This window comes from Dermacentor andersoni, chromosome 9 (assembly GCF_023375885.2).
Source record: "Dermacentor andersoni chromosome 9, qqDerAnde1_hic_scaffold, whole genome shotgun sequence".
Lineage (NCBI taxonomy): Eukaryota > Metazoa > Arthropoda > Arachnida > Ixodida > Ixodidae > Dermacentor > Dermacentor andersoni.
The window spans coordinates 45,736,816-45,753,480 of NC_092822.1; positions in this window are offsets into that span (position 1 = coordinate 45,736,816).

Here is a 16,665-nt window from a genome sequence, read left to right on the forward strand (position 1 = left end):
ACTGATATATGCGGAGAACGGGCGCTTTCGAGGCACCTTATTTTTCGTCGGAAGAATGACATTTTCATGGGCTAAAGGCTTACCGTTTTTTTCAATTATAGGGGAAAAATTATTCTTTGCCTAAACGTTCATTTATCGCGTTAAACGGCATCTGCGCGTGCCCGGGGACTGATATATGCGGAGAACGGGCGCTTTCGAGGCACCTTATTTTTCGTCGGAAGAATGATATTTTCATGGGCTAAAGGCTTACCGTTTTTTTCAATTTTAGGGGAAAAATTATTCTTTGCCTAATCGTTCATTTATCGCGTTAAACGGCATCTGCGCGTGTCCGGGGACTGATATATGCGGAGAACGGGCGCTTTCGAGGCACCTTATTTTTCGTCGGAAGAATGACATTTTCATGGGCTAAAGGCTTACCGTTTTTTTCAATTATAGGGGAAAAATTATTCTTTGCCTAAACGTTCATTTATCGCGTTAAACGGCATCTGCGCGTGCCCGGGGACTGATATATGCGGAGAACGGGCGCTTTCGAGGCACCTTATTTTTCGTCGGAAGAATGATATTTTCATGGGCTTACCGTTTTTTCAATTTTAGGGCAAAAATTATTCTTTGCCTAATCGTTCATTTATCGCGTTAAACGGCATCTGCGCGTGCCCGGGGACTGATATATGCGGAGAACCGGCGCTTTCGAGGCACTTTTATTTTTCGTCGGAAAAATGATATTTTCATGGGCTATAGGCTTACCGTTTTTTCAATTTTAGGGGGAAAATTATTCTTTGCCTAATCGTTCATTTGTCGCGTTAAACGGCATCTGCGCGTTCCCGGGGACTGATATATGCGGAGAACCGGCGCTTTCGAGGCACTTTATTTTACGTCGAAAAAATGATATTTTCATGGGCTATAGGCTTACCGTTTTTTCAATTTTAGGGGAAAAATTATTCTTTGCCTAATCGTTCATTTATCGCGTTAAACGGCATCTGCGCGTGCCCGGGGACTGATATATGCGGAGAACCGGCGCTTTCGAGGCACTTTTATTTTTCGTCGGAAAAATGATATTTTCATGGGCTATAGGCTTACCGTTTTTTCAATTTTAGGGCAAAAATTATTCTTTGCCTAATCGTTCATTTATCGCGTTAAACTGCATCTGCGCGTTCCCGGGGAATGATATATGCGGAGAACCGGCGCTTTCGAGGCACTTTATTTTTCGTCGGAAGAATGATATTTTCATGGGCTATATAGGCTTGCCGTTTTTTCAATTTTAGGGCGAAAATTACTCTTTGCCTAATCGTTCATTTATCGCGTTAAACGGCATCCGCGCGTGCCCGGGGACTGACATATGCGGAGAACCAGCGCTTTCGAGGCACTTTATTTTTCGTCGGAAAAATGATATTTTCATGGGCTATAGGTTTACCGTTTTCTCAATTTTAGGCTTGGTGATTTTTCATTTTTTCGAGAAAAATTATTCGGTGCCTATTCGTTTAATTATCGCGTAAATGGGTGTCAGCGCATGCGTTGGAGAGTGATAAAGGCGGAGGCGGAGCGCTTTCGGGGCAAAATATTTTACCTGCCTGAAACAATTACTTTTATTATTTTTAGCGAAGAACCATGTATCCCAGAAATGAACGTCACATGGGTACCAGCGCTGGCAGTGCCTCTGCCACCACTGAATTCGAAAGAAGTTAGTGGAACGGCTGCGCCGCTATTTTATTGAGCTTAGGCCTATCATATTTCTGAGATCAAATGTGCAAATATGCAGTTATTGATCGCGTAAATAGGCCTCAGCACGGGCACTAGCATGGGCAGACGTTTATTCGCCCAGCTAGTGCTCTTGAAATTTAGTGGATCTGGCTGTTCCGACATCTTTTTGGGCTATGGGCTTGCCTTTTTTTCTGAAAATGCAATCTCCAAATATTCATTTATTCATGGCGTAAATAGTCGCCAGCACGGGCACTAGCATGGGCAGTCATTGATTCGCTCAAACAGTGCTCCTGAAAGACTTTAGTGGAACTGGCTGCACCGTCTTTAGAAGAGTATTCGCTTACCTTTTCTTTCTCAGCAGGTCGAATCTACAAATATTCATTTATTCATGGTGTAAATAGTCGTCAGCACGAGCACTAGCATCGACAGTTATTGATTCGCTCAACCAGTGCTTTTGAAAGAATTCAGTGGAACTGACTGCACCAGCATTAGAATGGCCTACTGGCTTATGTTTTTTCCCTAAAGGTCGAATCTGCAAATATCCATTTATTCATCGCGTAAATAGTCGCCAGTACGGGCACTAGCATGGGCAGTCATTGATTCGCTGAACCAGTGCTGCTGAAAGACTTTAGTGGAACTGGCTGCACCGGCATTAGAAGAATATTGGCTTACCTTTTTTTTCGCAGCAGGTCGAATCTACAAATACCCATTTATTCATCGCGTAAATAGTCGCCAGTACGGGCACTAGCATCGACAGTCATTGATTCGCTCAACCAGTACTTTGAAAGAATTTAGTGGAACTGGCTGCACCGGCATTAGAATGGCCTATTGGCTTACCTTCTTTCCCAGAAGGTCGAATCTGCAAATATCAATTTATTAATCGCGTAAGTAGTCGCCAGCACGGGCACTAGCATGGACGGTCATTGATTCGCTGAACCAGTGCTTCTGAAAGAAGTTAGTGAAATTGGCTGCACCAGCATTAGAATGGGCTATTGGCTTGCCTTTTTCCCATGAGATCCTATTATCAAACACCCTTTTATACGTCGCGTAAGCAGTCGCCAGCGTGGGCACTAGCATAGATAGTCTTTGATTCGCTTAACCTGCGCTTTTGAAAGAAGTTACTAGAACTTTGCTACAGGTGCATTATAATGAGCTATAGGCTTACCTTTTTTTCCAGAAGATCGAATTATCAAATATCTTTTATTCATCCAGTAAATAGTCGCCAGCACGGGCACTAGCATGGGCAGTCATTGATTCGCTCGAGCAGAGCGTTTGAAAGAATTCAGTGGAACTGGCTGCACTGGCATTAGAATGAGCTATTGGCCTACCTTTTTTCCCAGATGGTCGAACCTACAAATATCCATTTATTCATCGTGTAAATAGTCGCCAGCATGTATAGTCATCGATTCGCTCAACGAATGCTTTTGAAATGATTTAGTGGAACTGGCTGCACCAGCATTAGAATGAGCTATTGGCTTACGTTTTTTCCCAGAAGGTCGATTATACAAACATCCGTTTATTCATCGCGTAAATAGTCGCCAGCACGGGTACTATCGTGAACAGTCATTGATTATCTCAATAAGTGCTTTTGAGAGAATTCAGTGGAACTGGCTGCATCGGCTTTAGAATGGGCTATTGGCTTACTTTTTTTCCCAGAAGGTCGAATTATTAAATACCCTTTTATACATCACGTAAATAGTCGCCAGTGCGGGCACTATCACGGAAAGTCATTGATTCACTCAACCAGTGCTTCTGAAAGAAGTTAGTGGAACTGGCTGCACCAGCATTAGAAGGGGCTATTGACTTGCCTTTCTTTTTACAGATGATCGAATCTGGAACACCCATTTATTCATCGGGTAAATATGCGTCAGGACAGGCACTGGCATGGACAAAAATTTATTGCCCCAAGCAGTGCTTTCGAAATATGTTAGTAGAACTGGCTTCGGCGACATTTTAATGGGCTATAGGCTTGCCATTTTTTCCCAGAAGATTGAATCTGCAAATATCCTTTTATTCATGGCATAAATGGGCGTCAGCACGGGCACTAGCATGGACAGCCATTGATTCGCTCAACCAGTGCTTATGAAAGAATTTAGTTAAACTGGCTGTAGCGGCATTAGAGTGGGCTATTGGCTTACGTTTTTTTCTCAAACGATCGGATCTACATATATACATTTATTCATCGCGGAAATAGGCGTCCGCACGAGCACTAGCATGGACAGTCATTTATTCGGTCAACCAGTGCTTTCGAAAGAAGTTAGCGAAACTGGCTGCGCCGACATTTTAATGGGGTATATGCTCATCTCTTTTTTCCCTGAGATCGAATCTGCAAGTATCCATTTATTAATTGTATAAACAGGCTTCAGCTATGGGCAGTCATTTATTCGTCAAACCAGGGCTTTCCAAACAAGTTAGCGGAACTGGCTGCGCAGACATTTTAATGGACTATAGGCTGACCTTCTTTTTTTCCAGGAAATCACCAGCATGGGAAGTCACTCATTCATCCTTCGCCCACCGAGCGTTTCCCAGAGACGGTCGATCATGACCAACTCCAACCAAGACATTGACACTGCCCACGGTGTCCCCACAAAATACCGCACGCCTCCTCATATTGCCGTAAGATTTGTATCAAGGGCCTCCAGAAATTACTTCTTAAGACCATCCAGGAGGCACCGACTGAATACATCTATACACGGTTTTAGAAATAACACGCCGGTATGCGTGAACAAACATTTGTGTGCAGAGATCAAAGTTTTGCTGTGTAAATTCATACAGGCAAAACGAGAAAAGAACTGGAAGTTAGCATACGTGGCCGTCGGAAAGATATAGCGTAAAAGTGAAAATTCTCGAGTACTACACGTGTCATCTATCGAGGGCCTTAAGAGAATAAACTAAGCTTACAATGGCTGAAGGTCGTAAATCTGAGTTGGAAATAAATTGAATGCTTTTATAATGGTACGCCCGTGGTTTATCTGAAATTCAGCTTACGCTTTGTTTTTACGCATAAAAGTGTCATTCCTGCTGCGTTGCTACTTATTTGACATATACTGTGGACCCGCCGCGGTTACACAGTGGATCTGGTGTTAGCGACTAAGCACCAGGTCGCGGGATCGAATTCGGGGCACGGCGGCCGCATTTCGATGGGGGCGAAACGCGAGAACACCCGTGCATTTAGATTTAGGTGCACGTTAAAGAAACCCCGGTGGTCCAAATTTCCGGAGTCCCCCACTACGGCGTGTCTCTTAATCAGAAACTGGCTTTGGCGCGTAAAACCCCATAATTTAATTTCTTAACAAATACTGAAAGCGCAACGCATGCCTGATATTCATCTTCTTCATGTCTAAGTCTCATCATGCACTGTAAATCTTCCTCGTCCGTACATATCACCATCAGCTGCACAGCTTGATCTCCGTGGTGGCAGCTTGAGCTCGGCTGGAATAAAATGATTCCTTATAAGTGCTAGAAGGTGCTTTTCGTTCCCCGAGGCCTTTGGCAAGTCCTCACTGGAGATCCGTTAGGGTTGTGGCATATAACATCACGAACCATGGTCGCTCAAGCGAATCCAGGAACCTCCGATGCCACTGCTCCACCGCAGCCCTCGCCATCCGTCGTGGCCATCAACAGCCGCTAGAGCAGCTGTTGCTCTGAAGGCGGCCTTTCACCTTCACCTGGGATAATGTTTCTTGGCTTCCCATTAGACTGCCACCCTGAATTCGACTTGCATGGTGACGTGGTCTCAAACAAAATTAGTTTTTAGTTTAAAATTCTAATACGCTCCCATTTGCAGCAGCACACAGTACTTCCATGTATTTCGGATTAACATATTTGTACTTACAACATTGCCTCTCAGTTCGTGGAAACACGTATTTTCACGCACAAGTTATATGTGCAACGTTCACAAACTCAAGATCTAAGGATAATCGACCTCTGTGGTTATGAAACCCACGCAGTACTAATTTGCAGTTAATTAGGCATGCTACCATCACGTTGTACGCTTCAGCACAAATTGACATCTCTAATGCACCACGTGCTCAACCATGAAGTGTTCTCATATATAATTAGTACACTTAGTTTTACCATCCATACAAATACAAGATTTGCATTTGACAACAATTTATTACTTCCAGGAATAAACTCATTATGGAAGATTTACCACACTTTTTCTGGGCATTAAATACTGGACCAAACTATCATCTCGTGAAAAAGTTTCGCACAACACTAACCTTCAAGCAAGAGGTCACATGACAAGAACTTTATTTTAGCCCTGAGGAACTGAGATCAAGGGGAGCCGAAGGCTGCCCAAGATCAAGTCGGTGACTCCGCCCTCGATGGGACCGGGAGACGAAGTCGCGCCGCAATGTCGTGGGCCCTCTGGACAGCCCGATTCAAGCAAGAAGTCAAGAAATTTTCGCTAACCACACTACTAGCTTGAGATGCACTACTTTTAATATACATTGTAACGATATTCATTATAAAGTTTTCATTGTTTTTTTTTTCGCGCTATGCTCAATTTCTACCTTTTCTTTTATGTCTTTTCTTTATAAATTTTTGCTTTCGCTTCTATTGTCTATAATTTATTTGCTCGTATTACGCGTGCACTTCAGTTGATGTACACATTTATTGTTCGTAATTACTATGTCAACCCTGTTTACTTTGTTGTCATTGTAAGGCTGCTAATATTACTTTAATTACTGTATTGTTAACTACTCACAGGATGTCCCCATTGAAGATTTGATTAACACCGGGACCTGCTCCTGCAATTAGGCTTAACGAATAATATGAATTAGAATTCGAAACCATGAAATGCAAGTTAGAAATTTCAGAATGCCACGTGGGCATTTAGTAACAATAACGACGCAGACGCATTTATCGTCCACAAGCGATCACTGCGACTTTCAGCGGAAATTTCAAAGCGTTGTAAATACCAGTCTTCTTTTCTTGCGTGTTTCCTGGCCCACCTTGTTCCCCCTCAGGGCAAGAGTGAATATTTTGTCCATTGCACTACACTCGTCTACGGTGCGTAAACAGATTAAGGCTACCTCCATTTTGCGTATCCCATCCTCCGTAGCAGGTGCGAGCCATGTCCTGAAGACACACCATGGTTATCAGTATCATCATCATCGTCGTAATCGCCACGCCCCAGGGTCACTTGTTCCTTGTGAAAGAAGGAGAAGAAGAAAGTACGAATACCGTCGGCGTGAAGATTGCGTGTCTGCGTCAAATAATTCCGGAATTAAAAGGTTCCAGTCACGTAAGTTTTCTTCCGCTTATATTCGCCGGTGTCTTTATATTCTTGGCGGCTAGTGCCACACAATTTCCGGTCAGTCCCCAAGAGTAAGTCTCACCATTTCAATAAGAGGGAACCAACAAATCAAGCAGGACAGCTACTTTCTGATGATTTTACATGCATTCCTTTGCGTGCAACCCACAGCCCTGGTACGCGGCTGCCACCCTACGTTACTGTAGTCGCCCGTTTCGAGGCAAGCGGAAGCCGAAGAGACAAGGTGTGCACAGTTCTGGACGGGGGAAGGACGACGCCGGCCCTCCTCCGGGAACAGTGATGTACTCCCGGGACATGTCACCCAGAGGTGACGACGACTACGGCGTCCACTCCTCACGACGTGGAGCCAACGGATTTAGGCGTCGCGACCGGCCGCTCATCCCAGTGCCACGACGCAGGGACACCAACAAGTCAGTGGTTCGATCAGCGTCGGTCACCTTATTCACTGCGAGTGGCCCTATGTTGAAGTTATATTGAAAGAGTAAGTTCGGACAAAGGCACACACAAAGAACGCACAGCAGAACGAGCTATGATTGACTGACTGTCAAGGAAATTCTGTTGGAGAAACATTGGACTTTGTAATTTGTGAACCGAACTAGGTTAGCCCAGAAGCTGCGGCCGCTGATTGCCGTAGAAAAGTAGTCACAAAGAGGTTTGCAACTATGCGTAATTGTAATGTGCAATACCCATGGAATCGGGGTACCTTCCGAGAGCACGAACCAGAAGGCAAGAAACAGCACCACTTACCGCAGTGTCTAGTTAGTTGGCGTTTGGCAACGAAGGCGCTCCTTCGTGTCCAAAAACGAGCGAACAAACAAAGGACATCTACTCGCCTAAGAACGCGGGAAACATTGAAATAAATAAATTCAGTTTATTTTTTTCAAGCAATGAGTGCTTCAAAGGCCTACATTTGCTGCAGTAAGGACAATTAGTAGCGTTTGTAGTTTAGTTGCGTTATCATGTAGAGAACCAAACCGATGACGTACCGGCACATCAGCAGTGGTAGCAGACGTCTCTCGGCCAAGTCGCGACGACTGGCTCACGTGATCTTCGGGTAAACGAGGAGAGTGTTTGGTGGGCCTTCTTTCATCGTTTTCGTGCGTTTTGTGCACTTTAGCCAAGTCATCTCGTCATTCTGGCTTGTAGTTGCGCGGTTTGATGAGTACACGAGACGAAAAAAAAAAGGGCAGTAGCATCCGTTTTTTTATGATTCACAAGAGCCGAAAAGAGACGACAAATGTGAATGCTGGAAATGTGCAGCGACGAATGGCAGCCGTCAGGTGCGGACAGAATCTGTGGAGTCACCTTTGAACTGTTCTCGAGTACTTGTACATAGAAGCTGCTGCCTTGCCAATGTCTTGCTGCTTTCATGCTGTTTTATTATAGAGCGAGAACAGAAGAAGCAACCGCCGGGAAGAAAAGCGGTCACGTTCGTGTTTGCTTGATGAAAGCTGCACGTGATGTGCACGTAGGCAACTCTCTATACTTGACATATGGCATTAGATTACTGAGAACTACGTTAACAGCGGTTTGCTACTGTAGGGAGCAAGAAGTTAAACTTCCTGCCGCATCGATTCATGTCACAAGGGCACTTTTGACCGCGGCCGAACCAGATCCGGATAGAGTGCTGCTACAAGAATATTTATGATCGTGATTTTGCTAAATCTGTATTCAATAATTCGTGATCGAGCTGCTTGATTGCGATGGTAGGTGTCGAGGGCCATCCGCTAATGCATTTCCGTGGCAAGGCCTTAAGCGAGCGGTGCGATTTCATTATTCCTGTTCAGTGTGTGGTGCAGGCGTGTTCACGAGGTTAACATATGCGTTACCGAATCGCACGTTCGGCCACCACTTCGGAACATTTTTTTCCAGCCGCCTATTGAGGAGGTAGTGCTTACCGCAGGCGTAAAGCCTTCTGACAGGCAGCTCACGTACTTGTACAAATCCAGCGCAGAAGATGCCATAGCGTGAGGGAAATGCTTTGCCCACCAGCTCTTTGCGCACGTCTCGCAGTTCGCTCGACGCATGGCCGCTGACGTCACGCTGAATGAAACAGGCCAGTACAGATGACAATACGTATACGTCTGCTCAGTACATGTGTGCTGTCCTGTGTTCAGCAATGCCGGTGGATGACCCAGCTTCCCTGAAACGGGTCTGCGGAAGCACGGCCGGTCTGCAGCACTCGTCCTGCGTTGCTGGAATCCTCGAGAAATAGAATAACGCTGCTGGAATAAAAGCACCAGTCATTTATAGTCTTCTCGTACCCGCCATGGTAGCGCTGGCTATGTCGGTGAGCTGCTCAACAGGAGGTCGTGGGTTCAAACCCGGCTGTAGTGGCCGCATTGCTATGGAAGCGGAATCACAAAACGCTGGTGTACCATGCAATGAACGCACGTTAGAGCACCCCTGGTGGTCATAATTAATCGGCACCAATAGGCGACGATCTCGCGACGTTTTGAGACGTTAAACGGCAAGGTAAAATTTTAATAGCCTTGTCGGGACAAGAAGACTGTTTCACGGGTCCGAACACAAGATTACTCTCTAGTCACAAGTACTTACCCAAAATTAATATGTCCTAATTAGATAGGCAAATTAAGTTACGCCAAGATGCCGCATTTACATCTATAATTGGTTTTTCTTATGTACCAGAATCCTTTCCTCTCGGATACACGTTTAAAGCAAGTTCACTTAACCTCTAGCTCAGTCGACATCGGTCGTCTTACGGCCTGCGCAGGGGATGCGGTTCTGACGATGGTGCAGCTAGCGAGAAATCCTTCAGGAACGAGCCATCCTTATCACAACAGTCTTAACGTTGTCGTGGTCATTCTCTCCACCAGTTACCGCAGTCCCCGGCGAAAAAATGGATGCCACCTACAAGGGCAGCAAATTCTAGTCCCTGCAGTAAACTTCTATAACTTCTTTTCCTTTGTTGGTTTTCACATACAACAGGAAGACGGTGCTTCACTAAACGAGTGCGTTCACGATAACCTATTACGGCAAGCTGCTAAAAGGCTACCATACCAGTTGTTTACACTGCCAATAAAATTTAGTTGTCAGTCAGCGCTACCATGCATTCTTGAAGTGCCGGTCTTCGTCCCTTAAACACTGGTGCAACTTACCTTTAGAATAAACCTTAGTTTGGCAAGTTGGCATGCATTCACAGAAATAACAGAGCAATTCTTGTCTGGACCTTTTCTCTGCCAATCTGTCGCCATCAGATTTTCTCACAATATTACCTAGAGGTAAAGCTGGTGTCACCGTCTATGCGAGTTCCCTAAGCGAGTTGTGCCGCCTAGGGAAGGCCGGGAAATGGTTCTCCGAGGCTCCGTCTCGAACTTGGCTCGGCATAAAACGTGGTCACGTCTACACGGATAAAGCTTTGTTGAAATAAAATACTCCTATAAAATGTTTTCTTTCACCGGTTTGACAACTTTCAATAAGGTTTAGATACAGCGCATAAGCAAGCGCTGACAAACAAGAACAGATCGCTAACTATTGCAAAGCGAGCTCAATGCTTATCGCCTGTTCTGCAGTTTTAGCGTCTCGCTGGCCGTTTTCGCGTTTTTATATAACCTTACATCCAAGCACAAGTCTTCATTATTTCACAAAATATGTTTTTACGTAGGCTAACAACAACAGAAAAAAAGCTCTTGATGCGCTGATTTAGTAGAGCACGAGCCACTGTGACAGATAGAACGGTGCTAGCCAGGCGCGCCTTCAAGGTGTCTTGGCTTTGTGAGATCGAAGCCGATCTGTAGGCACCGCATCCAGGAATTCCCATACATACAACAGCGGCATACCGCCAGTTTTCACTCCAGGTAATATAGTGAGAAGCTTTAAGGTCTGCGCCTTTCTTGCGCTTACCTTTCTAGCTACTTTCTAGTCACTGTGTTGTACACTTCCCTAGAGGATCAAGGTAAAGAAGGTAGACATCAGCCCTGACGGACGGAAGACCTCTTGTTGGAAGCGGTATATCAACGCGGAATCTCCTTCCATTTCTAGACCCCTAATAATCACTCGGAGAGTTCATGTTCCTGCGGACCCCTTTGTCCTCTGTGCTGTAGACAATCACGAACACATCTAGTTAAAAGCAGTTGAAGGTTTTACACAGTAACTTCCTACATACCGGGTGACAATGCCTGAACAATCGTCGCACAGGCGGGCACATGCAGCTGAGGCGGGCGGTGGGAGTGCTGCGTATGCATACGCAACCTTCGCGATCGTTTATGCATTCCAGACACGACCTCTCCTGCTACTCGTGTGCTATGGTGTTCCTGGTGTTCCTGGTGGTGTGCATGGTCCTCCTTGCCATGCAGGGAAGACTGCAGGGAAAACTGCAGGGGGTCGTCCCAGACGCGGACGCTGCGGCCTCTCCCTTTCATCGTCCCGCCAGCCCCGGGCACGACGGCGCATTAAAAAGCCAGGTTAGGCTACTCACTATACGCCTAGAAATAAACCCACCTTCTGGGCGTTTCCTCCTGACAATGGTCGGCTTGTGGTAAGCATTTTGACTGAGTAAACATAATCATGGCTTGCTGAATGTGTTTTGCTTAAGTAAGGGTAAATTGCTGCGCAGTAGGCGATCGAGCGACGAACACTGACTGAGTCGCTGGAGAACTCGGCGAGAGTATTGGATTGTCCCTGGCAGTGGACAATCCATCGCCCGAAAACGGGCTGCAGTGACTCGTGCAAGCAGCCTCAGCTGAAGCAGGCATCGTTAAAGTGGTAGCGAAAGGAAAGTAACCCATGTGGGACACAATGAAGGGGATGCTCCTAGTAGTGATAATGGTGGTGTGATTGAGAGACGGGGGGCAGGGGGATCGAGAAGTAAACGACCAAAGGGGGTTATCGACCTGCGGAATGTTTTAAAGGAAATGCAAATCGCAGTGTGCACGGTGTCGCAGTGTGCGTGGCAGGATGCATTTTAGTCAGAGTGTAGCAACACTGGTTGGGCGTCGATTCGCGGCAGGGGAAGTAGCTTTCTCAGGCGGGCCCCACGCAATCGGGAAGGTAGATTATTTATGGAATGTAGCGACCCACCAGCGAGGAGCATAACTGAATCAATCAATCAAGTATGAGGCTTTACGTGCCAAAACCACTTTCTGATTATGAGGCACGATGTAGTGGAGGACCCCGGAAATTTCGACCACCTGGGGTTCTTTAACGTGCACCTAAATCTAAGTACACCGGTGTTTTCGCATTTCGCCCCCATCGAAATGCGGCCGCCGTGGCCAGGATTCGATCCCGCGACCTCGTGCTCAGCAGCCCAACACCATAGCCACTGAGCAAGCACGGCGGGTCGAGCATAACTGAATCAAAAGGAGTGAGGAAAAGGCGCACAAAGCAAAACTAACGAGGTGGTAAAATTTGTTGCATAAACATGCAGTATGGTCGCAAGCAGGATAAATGGCTGGGAATTCAAAGGCAGCTGAATGAATCAAAGTGTTAGCCTCTGTGCCTTGAACGGAACGCGACCGGAACAGAGTAGATATAGTTCTGAGGAAGAGAAAAAAAATTAAGATGTATATAACATGATAGAATAAAACGAATGTACAGCATAACTGATTAACTCAAGTACGCTAGGTACGATTTCTCACCGCTCATATTCAATGGGGCCGCCAATAAATCATAATTCGTCTTACGTCTATAGGTCCATAGTAATTTAGTTAACTTAATTATGGTGCTTTACGTGCCAAAACAACAATCTGATTACGAGGCACGCCGTAGTGCAGGACTCCGGAAATTTGGAATACCCGAGTTTTTTTTTTTACGTGCACCTAAGTCTAAGTGCACGGGTGTTCTCGCATTTCACCCCCGTCGAAATGCGGCCGCCGTGGCATGGATTCGATCCCGCGACCTCGTGCTTAGCTGCCGAACACCATTGCCACTAACCAACTACAGCGGCTTAGGCCCATGATATCCATGAATTAAAACACGTTATGAGAAATAGCTAAAATTCTAAAATGATCGATTACCCAGGCCCGTCTTCACGAACGCTTGCATGGACAGTCAAGAAAGGCCGCAACGCGCAGGCTGCGACCGGTAAAGACCGACACCCCAGACTTTCATCGGCGAACCACCTCGGCTGCGGGCCCGCATTCGAATGCACCGCAGCGGAGTACCCCGCCTTCCCTTCGGCGAGACCGCTCTCTCAGCACCGGCGAGATCTCGTACGTGACGTGAGTTCAGTGTATTACTGGCTGCAATGTAATTTCAGAATACCAAAACGTAGCGCGCGAAAAACCGAACGATGCCGGAAGACGTACTGACGACAGAGACGTACTGTGCTATTGTCAACAATTTCTTTCTTTGATGCGTTATCATGAGGAGCGTCAAAGCGGAAAAAGTGGAGTTTATATATATATATATACATGGCAAGAACATGTCGACATCGCACCTAAAAACATCGATATATCACCTAAAACGAGTTAAAAATCAGTAGTCATTAATCCATCACTGAATGGGAACGTGAGCCCGACCTCCGGATTTGAGGTCAGTCGAGAAAATTTGAATCAATGTGCGCCACTTGTTCAGGCGTCTGAACGAGTGGCGTCGCCGCGAAAAAGCCGGAAAGACGTGCAATAAAGAGAACACTATTTTGTTGGCAAAGCTTAGGTTGCAAAAATACTCGAAGGTTCGTTCGAGTAGCGCGAATAAATGCAGCTGCGAATGCAGACAGTTTTGCTGCAGTATGCATGTATGCATGTATGCATGTATGCATGCATGTATGCATGCATGCATGTATGTATGTATGTATGTATGTACGTACGTATGTATGTATGCATGCATGTATGCATGTATGCATGCATGTATGCATGTATGCATGCATGTATGTATGCATGCATGCATGCATGCATGCATGTATGCATGTATGTATGCATGTATGTATGCATGTATGTATGTATCAATAAAAATATACATACAACAAACCATGTGACACGAGCCACATTCGCGTTTCACTATGTGTCTATTTCATTGTCCATTGCCCTGTGTTCTCTTCGCTCAACTATATACATGCGGTACTGCGGTAATTACACCGACTGGAGACGCCGTTATCCATTTACATAATCGGTATTCAATCACACACACTGAGGTGCTCGGTATCTTGTTGAAACCAACCCAGAAGTGAAGCCATAAGACCACTGAAGTCAAGAAAATTACGGAGTAACTTATGTATCTAATTAACTGGAATGTAGAAATAATCAGAAAAGGGGACAATAACGGTAGAAGAAAGTACAAACAGTTAAATTCTGCCGCTTTTTAACTGACTATTTGTTGCTCTCAGCACACTTTCTGTTTCGATGCATTTGAATCACATCGTGCATATTTTTCGCAAGGGCTCTGCTGTATGCCTTTCAGGACGGTGATCACTGTCGAAGAGGAGGAGAATGGTGGGGCTGAACCATTGCGAACGCCGTCGCCGGTGCCCTCGGCCGAGACGCCCCCTGCTGGCAGGTACAAGCGCGAGACGGGCGTCTCGGAGGCCATATCGACGCCCTCGAATGACGAAGATCGCGGAGTCACCAATGACAGTGAGGTTAAACTCCGTCCACTGCCGATAGACACGCCCACTGGCGATGGAGAGGGCAACGACGACGAGGGATATGACGACGGAGAGAGTGTCGCCAACGATAACAGTGACGGTGGCGTCTAGGACGGCTGTCCTCGTTGCCTCCCAAGTTTTACGTTTTCGTCGCGCAGAGTACCCCTGCATTGGATGTACACATAATCGCCTTCTCTCCAAAGAACTTTGAAGAACTAAAAGTCTATATTCAGCGTGTTCATTTCCTGTTCCAGAGTAAGATGTCTGTTCTCCAATAGCGTAGAAAGTATGAAGTGCCATGTCTGATCCGAGAGGTGATCGCGTTGCAACCAACGAGAATAGACGTTTTGAAACTACTTCTTCGAAAGAATATTCGTTAAACTACAACGACAAGAGCGCAAATTGGATGTGTTTAACTTTTTCTAGTCCTGCACACGGTGCTTTATTGAACTTCAGGCCTGCGTTCGTGCCATTCTCATTATTTTTCATTCTCCTCCAATTTCGGCAAGATTCGTGCGGTTGGCCGCCAAAATTTGCGGCACTCGGAAATTGAGAAGTAAATAAATGGCCGAAAAAATTTGGGCACGTAACCATGGATTCAAATTTAATGGAATTTGGAGTTTTGCGTTTATCAAGTAGATAGCGCAAAACACCAAAGTCCATTAAATTACAACCATCACTGTCTAGAGAGAAGAAACAAGTAATTTTCATCATTCGCGGCTTTCGTACACTTTTATGGCCAATTGTGGGCGTTTGCATACATTACGTTTCCTGATTTCATATATTGTCGCGTCAGTGGTCCTCTTATTCAAAATAACTGAACACCTCTTGCTACCTCTTCTACAATTTACTGCGCAGCTTCTATTGCGATTAAAAGTACTGAAAACGTTACATGCCTGTTGTCATGGTTTCCTATGATAACTAGATTCACGGATTTTAATTTTAAAGGGAATGCGGGGCATTGCAGGGGTCATGAGGAAAAAAAAAAATGGAAATGTGCGTGTTCAGTAATAGCAAAATGAAAATTGCTTAACGCTCATATTTCGGCTTGCTCGGAGGAGTTAAAACGCTTAAAAAGTTTCGCTGCTCTATAGGAGAACGATTAATCGTAGCAATTTTATATTTGCGGAGGATGGCGGCCACCCTGTGTTTGACGCCTATCGCTAGCATGAAGTGTGTGGGTTGTTTACAGGTATTGTAAATAAATTACGCCCACAAGCATATCACTACCTTAGAAGTGCTTGATGAAACACGCCGGAAGTTTGCCACTGCCTTGACAAAGTGTCACTAAACATCCCACAAATTTGAAATTTTGATTCCCACATCTCGCGTCTCAATCGGTGCTTCCGAAGAATGATATTCTCGTTCAGCTACGGTTTGCAAGTACAGATCATACCATAAAGTTGGACACATGTTGACCAGAAAGAGAGTCGCTCAACATTAAATTCCGCCTCTCGAACACCCACGCCCTACGCATGGCGAAGAACTTATGACAGTCGAAGGACGACAAAAATTTACGATGCCGGCGAGAGGACGACGACGAAGGCTGCAGTTCTTGCCAATTTATCGGCAGCCAAGTGGGTGTCCTGGGCGATATGAAGGCAGAAAATCTTGTTATAACTTACCCATCATCTAAACACAATGGTACTCGCCGCCGTTGCTTGTCCAGCATCCAAACTGTCGCTTCACTAATGCTTCGCACTTCTTTTGGACTCCAAGATGTGTGTTGGATTGCACAATTTTTCGCACTTTTCAGTAAGCGATTACCGGTACTTACTGTTCGGGTTCTTTTATTATTAGCATCAACTTTCACCTTTCCCACGATGTAATTTGTGAGTACTAAATTTTTGGGCGATTATTTCTGAAGTAATACGTCCCATATTTGCCCAGTCATTAGAATGGGTATGAGCAATGTATTTTTTAGATACCAATAATTAGATTCCCGCCACTGGAATAGTGACGTCGCTGCTGGCGTGCTCAATTTTCTGCATCGTAGTCGTTTCGTCATGTGTACGTTGAGCCATTCATGCCTATAAGGGCGCTTATGTAGAAATTATGTAGCCTATGTAGCACAGTTATCCGCCGACGACGACGATGATGATGAGGAGGGTGGTAATGGCGGGAGCGGTGACGATGACGATAT